Genomic DNA, 9,293 nt, shown 5'->3' with positions numbered 1-9,293 from the left:
TTCTTCACACTCTGCAGTCCATTGGAAGTTCGACATTTTCCTTCACAAACGATATAGCGGTCGACATTTGTCCGATGATTTGGAAATAAACTTGTTAAGTGCCGCGACCCTCCCAACCAATCTTTGCACTTCTTTGACATTTTGAGGGGATGACATTTCTATCAGTGATCTGATCTGTTTGGGATTCGCCTCTATTCCGCAGTACGTGACTATCTAACAAAAGAACTTTCTAGAAGTTACCCCAAAGGTGCATTTCTCGAGATTAAGTTTCAACTTATGCGTCCACAGTATGCGAAAAGTTTCCTGGAGACCTTCTAAGTGTTCCTCTTCTGACATGTTCTTTTCCACCATATCGTCTATATATATTTTCATCCCCTTCCAAATTTTGCCCTTTGGTACATCTTTTGTCTTACAGGCTTAGCATCTTCCTTCATATGCAAGTGATGACAGGCAAACTCTGGGTCTAACCCCGTGATATCCTCAATCACCCATGCAAATATATCTGTATTCTCTGCCAAAAACTACACTAGCTTACTTTTCCATTCCTCCGGCAAGTCAGACCCAATCGATGTAAACTTCTCCTCATCTCCCAACCCCAGGTTCACTACCTCAATTTCATCCAAAGTTTTCGGTCCCAGCGGAGGCTCGTACACTTCTGTCGCCGCCGCCTCTTGTAATTGCTATGCTGATCCTTGTTCATGTGACGACCCTTCCCCTTTAGTTCCTTGGACCATACTCTTTAGAGTCACCTAATGGATATTCTGCGCTGCCACTTGATCCCCTTCTATTTCATACATCCCCCCATTCGTGGGGAAGCGGATCACCTGGTAATATGTCAATGGAATGGCCTTCATTTCATGGATTCATCTTCTCCCTAGAATTGCTTTATATTGGGAACTAGTGTCCACCACCATAATCGAGTGAATACTGTCGTCGGACCTGCTGTTACTGGTAGCACCAACTCCCCCATGGGCTCTGTCATACTATCGTTGAACACGTACAAATTGGTTTGAGGAGCTTTTAAAGGGTCTTTGTCGATGTTCATCTCCTCCATGGCCCCTTTAAATAGAAAATCCACTGAACTGCTGCAGTCTATCAACACCCTCTTTACCAGATAATTACTCATCGCTATAGTAATTACCAATGCATCCTCATGTGGTGAAATTACTGACTCTAAGTCTTTTGGGGTGAACATTATGTTTTCCTCTCCCATTGCAGTTCCACAAACTAACTACGGTATGCTCACCACCTCATTCACCTCCTGCTGTAAACTCGCTATATTTCTTATCTTGTCTCTGTGTGCATTCCTTCCCAGTGTTTCTCCACTGAAGATGACATTGATAGTACCTAAAATTCTAGCCGGAGCTCGCACTCTCTCGGCTTGATGAACCTTCACTACAAACTCCCTGAGCATCCCCTTTTCAATCATTCTTTCCACTAACCACTTCAAGGCATAACACTTATTAGTGGCATGATTCCTGATTTGATGATACGCGCAAAATGGTTTCCCCTCTATCTCCCCTGGTGTATATCGCGGACCCTCATAATATTGTTGCCCCTTAATTAGAGGCAAGATTTCCTCTAAGGGCCTGTTAAAAGGAGTCTGTTCTATTTTGCGGTATGGCTTCCTCTCTCTGATATCCCTTCTGCCTCGATCCCCCATCCTCTCTGGACCTGGGTTCTCCCCTCTATATGATCCTCTCTCTCTTTCCTCTACCCTATCTTTACCCTTTTGGTCATCTTTGTCGAACACCTGCACTGCCTTCCCTGACTTCTTTTGTTCCTTCGCATTCCTCTACATTATATCCTCATATCGTATGTATTTTTCTACCTTTGGGTACAGAGCGCGCAAAGTAGTGATTTCGATTTTGGAAACCAACTCATGAACTCTAGTTCCCGACCTCAAGCCGTGCTGGAAGGCTATGATCGTTGTATGTTCATCCATATTTTCCACTCTCAGTGTCTCCTTCTTGAATCTACACAAAAACTCCTTTAATGATTCTGCGGACTTTCGTTTGATGTTGAACAGAGCCGTGATATCAACCACCCTTCTTTTCTGGTGTATGAAGTGATCAACAAATGCGTGCTCTAGCTCTTCAAACCTTTTGATGCTCCACGAAGCCAACCTGTAATACCAATCTGAAGCTCCCCCTTAAGACTGGTGAGAAACATCATGGAGCGGAATCCATCATACTTACTCTCCTGCCATAACGGCATCTTTTGCCGAAAATGGTGCAAATGATCAGTCGGGTCTCCTTTCCCATAATACCTGTCAAACCTGGGTTGGGAGAACCTCTTAGGCACTTCCAAATTCCATATCAAATCTGCCAGTGGATTTTTATTGAGGCTCGCAACCTCCTTCTGTGCAGCGCTCTGGTTCGCTCTTTCTGCTACGTGGTTCATTTCCCTATCTTTCTCAATCATAGCATGTACTACCTCCAATGTGATCTTCGCCGTTTCTTCTGCATCCGGTGGCGGGTACTCCTCATTCTCCCCCTCCACTTCACTGCCTTGAGGATCCCCCCACTCCGTTTCACCACGTGTAGTCTCCCTCTCCTTTCTCAACTCGTCATTCTCATTCTTTAGCCTAACTATCTCCTCCTGAAGAAGTCTGGTAGCATCTGCCGCCACATCTGATATTTCTTCCTCTCCCTACCCATTCTATCTCAGCGCTCTCTATTTCCTCGACCGCTTCTCTAACTGCTACTTTCTTAGGTCTTCCTACTCCTCTTTTTGGTACAGTGTCCATTTTCTTACTGGTCCCCACAGATGGCGCCAAATGTATTATCTCTTATTACAACCTATAAGATTGCTTCTATTACCTCACCACTATTCTCTCGATCTTTTTTTTCTTCATTCTTTTTCTTCTCTCTCTTTTCTTTATAACCTCCTCTTTTCCTCATTCTTTTTTGGTTCGTTGATCTCTTCTTATCCCACGTTCTCTATCTCTCCACCTGTTACTTCAGTATTGACCGCAGTTCTCGGCAGTTAGGTTTTCGTGGCTCTGATCTGCTGCATCCTATCTTCTCTTCACTATTCTGCCTATAGCCCACTCACCACCAATGACATCTTATGTCACGAATATGACCACTACAAAGGCTAAAACTAGAGAATTAAAAATGATACCGATTTGGGTAGTGGTGAAAGGATTACCAATGAAGATGTGGAATAAGGCTGGATTCAGTCAAGTGGGGAGCCTATTGGAGTACCAATGTTCACAGATCGATTAACAGAAACCATGGCTAGAACAACTTATGCACGAGTTTACATAGAGATAGATTCAACATGCTCGTATCCTGAAAATGTCACAGTTGTGTTAGATCAAAGACAAGAGTACAAGGTAACTTTCAAATACAATTGGAAGCCGACATGCTGTAAATCATGCAATGTTTTTGGGCATACTGACTTCAGTTGTCCAAAGAAACCAAAATCAGAAGTGACAACGACAACAATGTGGCTTAGAAAAGAGAGGAGAGTGGAAAGCACGAGCAAAACTACTGAGGGAGCGGATGAGCAGGAGAGATCACCTAAAAAAAATGCGATAGCTGACTTTGAAGAACAAGAAGTGTTGGTAGTTAGTGATGACGGAGGATGGCAATCTCCAAATAGAAAACAAAGTGGTAAAACTAGAAACTGACGGGAAGGGAATGAGCCACATGAAGGAGAAGAAAAAAATACAGATAACAAGAGCAAAGAAAGTAGTGTTGTAGATAAAACCAAGTTATATGCTATACCTAAGGAAAAAGCAGCGAGTAATAAAGTGAGACTATTACTGTTGCAGCATGGAGAGAACATGTTTAAACACTTATTCAAGACAAATAATGAATCTGAAGTGGAGACTAAAGTAGCTAAGGATGACATACAAACAAGAACAGATGATGCCAACCTTGCAAGAAAAGCTCCCACAAACTTACGAAAATAACTGGGAGTTTGGTAATCATCAAGGGATGGTGAGTGGATGGGCAGCAATCAATTGTAATGAGGAAGGAGAAGTGGGTGTAGCAAGTCATGGAAAGACTAGCAGGAAATCCATCAAGCTAATTGAGATGCAAATAGTGGAGAAAGAAATCAGTATGGCACTAAGGCACGTCATCAAAAAGATTAGGGTGCAAGCTGAGTCCAGGACCGGGTTATATTAATTAACATTTTGGTGTTGAACATGTATTTTGGGAATCATATAAACTAGCTAATACTTTAGCTAGTATTTTTTCCACATCTAGTTACATAGAGTTACTTCCTAGTGAGAGTGAGAATGTAACAACCTATGATTTATTTATTTTTATTATTAATAAAAGGGGTAGGGAACCTTTGTAAAAACCTCGCTTATCGACCAAAGAAAAAAGATAACAAAAATTGCCAAAGATTGAATCTTTAATCCCCAAGTTGATTTCTAATGCGCGAGCGTTTTGTTATACGACTCACCTCGCGCATTCAAATGTCCCAAGGTGATCAAATATTCAACACTTGGTAAGTTTGTCAACTTTAACCAAAAGACAATTACTTCCTATTTTAAGCCTAAGTTTTATATTATCTTAAACCCTATCTTTAAACAAGTTGATATTATCCTAACTTTTTTTTAATTAACCATAATTAATAATGGTAAAAGCAAAATATGATATTATCCAAAAAAACCTAACATTTATCTAATAATGATAATAAACTAAGCTGATTTTTCTTCCTTTTGTTTATTTATATTATTTTTTTTATATATTTTAGATTTTGAAGAACACTAAATATTGAAAATCTAACTAGTTTCAAAACAATAACAGTTGAATAAAAACGGGTCGGGCTAAGGAGAGAGATCTACTTAACAAGGACTACCATCTGAGCCAAGGGTTTTCCAGGTGGTGCAACTCGAGGGGGCGAGTCGCGGCCTGTTGGGAGTCGAGCAAGGGCGATCGCCCGTCTTGTTCTAGTAGCTTTTGACCGGCTTCCTTCTGTGGCTTCACAAAGTTGTCTTTAACCTAGAGTGATATCTAAAATCATCAAAAAACTGGATCAGTAAGATTCAAACAGTAAATAAAACTTGAAAATAAGAAAAACAAGTTGAAAAGTATAAAGAAAAGAGAAAGTTACTCCCCTTTTGATTCACCCTTCTTCTCATATCATCAGATCCATGACGGTGATGTTATTTGAATTAGATCTAGTGGTTGGGTATTGGGTTTTGAAGTTGTTCATCTTAGATCTTTGAAAAGTAGAAGTATGATGGAGAAAAACTAAATATTTTCTTAACCTTTCATTTGTTCTTAGTACGTTTTTGGTATATGAAGATGTAGACAACAACTAGTTATTAAGGTTTTGACGATGAAAACATGAATACTTGAGTTGTGTAGGTGTAAAACATGTAGATCTAGATATGAAAATGTAGCTTGGTTAGCAAGTTATACTCATTTGATTGATTCAAATGAGTATAACTAATTTTGGTGTGTTGAATGAATGAATAAGAAGATGTTTTGAAGAGTTATTTTGATAAAAGACAAGATTAAACACTTTGAATGGAAGAAAACTAACTTGATTCAACAAAGCTTGAAGCTTTAAAACAATGGAAATGGAAAACAATAATAATAAAACTAAATAAAACAATTAACTAATTATTATCTCCTACTCCTACTAGAGTCTAGCTATTAGTTAAATAGCTCCCTTATATATGTGTAGAGATGTACAAGTTTGCCCCTCTCATATCTTATCCATCAAACAACCTAATCTAGAACCTTCTTGTGCGCCTTTTAGATTTGAGTGGATAGGACCAAGCCCTTTTGTGTCTAAGCCCATGTCTTTGGGAATTTTAGCCTTTGGTCTTTTGAAGCTTTAGGTGCCTAGCCATTGTCTTGCATAGGGTTGAGCCCTTGGTCTTTGAGGCCTTGGAGTGTTTCCTGAGCTTTTAAGTTTTTGGACCCTTGAGTTGACTTTGACTGTTGACTTTTTAGCACTTTTTCTCAGTTGTCACATGATAAACGTAAAAAGTATAGTTTTACCTAGACTTAACTAATTAAACTCAAGAATAAGTAAAACTAAATTAATTTTCTCTAATGTATCAAAGTTCTACTCTCGTGAATCAGAATATAATTGGAGTAGAGAATTCGTTCCACTTCTAGCTAGTACGTTTAGATGTACACATTTCCTAGTTTATGTAATTCTAACAAAATCGTGAGAGTAATGAAAATAAATTTAACTAAGATGGTGAATTAACTAATCAAGATGTTATAAATCAAATGATGGCAATTCAAACCTACGATGTGAATATGGGAAAGAATTAGGGGAATTTGATTCCACCTTGAGTCGACTTAATAAACCAACATAGAATTGTTGTAATCCGAATTGTAATGTTTTTACATAACAATGGGGTTTCTAATCCCTAATTGTTCATGACAATCTCTACCAACTAACAATCAGCATGTGAAGCAATTAAACCCATTCTCATAGTGAACTAATTACTTTCTAGAGTCGAATAGGTTATTACAACCATTTCTACGCTAACACAATCAAGTTTTCATCAAGGCTTCCTCAAACCCCTCTAATGGAGGTTTTAGCCTTGATTCATCAAACTATCATTTCCGGAATAAGAACAATAAGGACAAGACATTATTGAAAGAATAACAATTACTTTATTAATCTAATGAACAATAGTCTAATGATTCAAAATTGAATTAAAACTAATTAAAACTGAGTTTATGAATAACTAATTATGAAATTAAGACAAACTAAAGCTAACTAAGTATATCAAGTGTTATGCCTTAGTCATCTTTATATAGAACACGATTAGGTCTACAAATTCGTGCATGGGCTTCGAGCCATGTTTTGGGCCGAAAAATTGAGCCCAAAACCTCATTACTTCAGTCCACAAAGGGGTTTTCAACTGGAAATGACTTAATTAGCTTTTTCGTCTACTTCTGCTCCTTTGATTTGGTCAAGGCTTGGACCATTAGAAAGCTCATTCTGAGCTGGCATTTTGACATATGGTAGGCCCAATTCCGAAGTCTAACTGCAAAGATACGGCCTTCGGAAGTTCTACTAACTTTTAACCTTTTACCGGGCTTTAAAAAAGCATTTTCTCCTTGCATCTTGGGCTTTAGTCGTAGAACTTCTTAGCAACCAACCCTTGCTTCTTTATCTCGCAAAAGGGACACATTTCTGCACATATTCGACTCCAATGCCTAAAATACACAAGAGCACGATAACAGTACTAACTCTTACTTATTAATCACATAATTGGTCTAAAAGTAATATTGTTAAAGGGTTAAAACTACAGTTTTGGGCTCTTATCGAGCCACCACTAAACAGCATTTTGCTTGTCCTCAAGAAAATATGAGAAATTAAAATAAGTGACCAAAAATGGAGTTCTAACTAATCTCTTTTCGCCGAGTGCGATTGCATTGACCCTATGCAACAAGGCCTTAAACCACTAGGAATTCCCTAGTGGATGAGTTATAGCTTCGTGAGAGTTTTCCAGTGAAGGTACTCACAAACTTCATCTATACTACAACGACTAAGAAATAAAACTATTGTTTTCTTACTTATTCTCAGATATCTATTCATCTCACTAGCATTGAATACAAAATAATCAAGTCGAAACCTAAGCTAATATATGCATAATAATCAATCATCTACGAATAAACATATATACAATGAGCTATGCTATGAAATGCAGTAATAGGTCCGTTTCTGAAACTTTGGAATAGCGTCCTTAAGAAGGTCCTCACATAAATGTCAAGACAAAAACACTCTGATTTTTCCACTCAAGTTTCGCTACTCTAGTGTGTAGTGAGCACACTTTACCTTACAATCTCAATGACACACAACGAAGCCGAAGTCGATCAAACACATCTGCCACTTACTATCACACTAACCTATTCCTAATTGAGCTAGAGGTCTTTATTAGGTGTTGAAGGGATTAGGTGATGGTTTAAGAATGAAGGAAATGGATATTCAAAAAGAACCATTCTGAGATAATAGAGTCTTTATATTACGTAATTAGAGAAAACCTTGTTTTTACTTTACTTCTACACTTTGTTTCCATCCTTAGCCATTTTTTTTTCTTTTTCTTTTGGCTTTTGACACATTTGATTCTGTTTTTGGAGTTCTAATTTTTATTTTATTTTATTTTTTTCTTTTCTTTGGATGGAAACTTTTTTTTTTCTTCTTTGAAGCAACTAGCAATTTTTTTGTTTCAAAGGTCTTTCTCTTTCCTATTCTTCATTTCATCTCTATTCTCAGACTCATTCAAAAATGGGTAGGCTAATTTTTATTTTTATTTTGTTTTGTCTAAAAGGGTAAAGGATTTGTGGTTTATGAAATGCTAAAGAAAGGCTCATCAATCCAAAGAGGGCCTAAATTATCGCTTAGGATATGGTATAGTGATCAAGCAAGTGGATGTGTGATTTCTCTATTCGGAATTTACTTCTTCCTTGTGTCATTTCTCAAATATTTCACTTATATAAGGCTTTAGGCTATATTCTCACAGGATTTGTAGAATAAGTATACTAGCCTAGATTTCAGAAACTTATTGTCAATACAAACATAAATACTCATGCAATAAATTTATATGAGTGTCATATAAGGCTTTAGGCTATATTCTTCCTTGTGTCATTTCTCAAATATTTCACTCATATAAGGCTTTAGGCTATATTCTCACAGGATTTGTAGAATAAGTATACTAGCCTAGATTTCAGAAACTTATTGTCAATACAAACATAAATACTCATGCAATAAATTTATAGAAAGATGCAAAAATTATTACCTACATATTAACGTAAGTTTCTAAAAACTATTCTAATGTAACAGCTAAAGTGAAACTTCTAGATTATTAAGAGCATAGAGAAAGAAAACAATACCAATATTCCTAAGTGTATAGCATAACTTTTTATTTATATTTTTGAATATTTTTTATTTTTTTTTACTAGAAAACAAGTGCATATTGTACATATCTATATCCTAACAGCTGCCTTAAATTACGCATGTTTCTATACCAACCCCAAACAAAAGCATGCTTTGTCCTCAAAGTATTGACATAAGAAGGGTAGAAAAATACTATGGAAATGCGTGAAATTTTGGGACATCTACAAAACAAAGTTAAAACATACTAATATATATAATTAAAAACAGTCGCAACTCTATATGAGTTCCACCCATTATGGGGTTACAAAAAAGTAAATTGCTTGGGACATAAGCAGACACAAACAAAAATAAAACTTACCTCCTATCCAGCATTTAGGTGTCATCATCCTCGTCTACATAGAAGCGAGGTCCTTTCGCGTCCTGCCACACAATGATAACTTGCCAAGCCTCTCTCCATG

Source organism: Coptis chinensis, chromosome 4 (genome assembly GCF_015680905.1).
Source record: "Coptis chinensis isolate HL-2020 chromosome 4, ASM1568090v1, whole genome shotgun sequence".
Classification (NCBI taxonomy): Eukaryota; Viridiplantae; Streptophyta; class Magnoliopsida; order Ranunculales; family Ranunculaceae; genus Coptis; species Coptis chinensis.
This window is presented reverse-complemented; position numbering follows the sequence as displayed.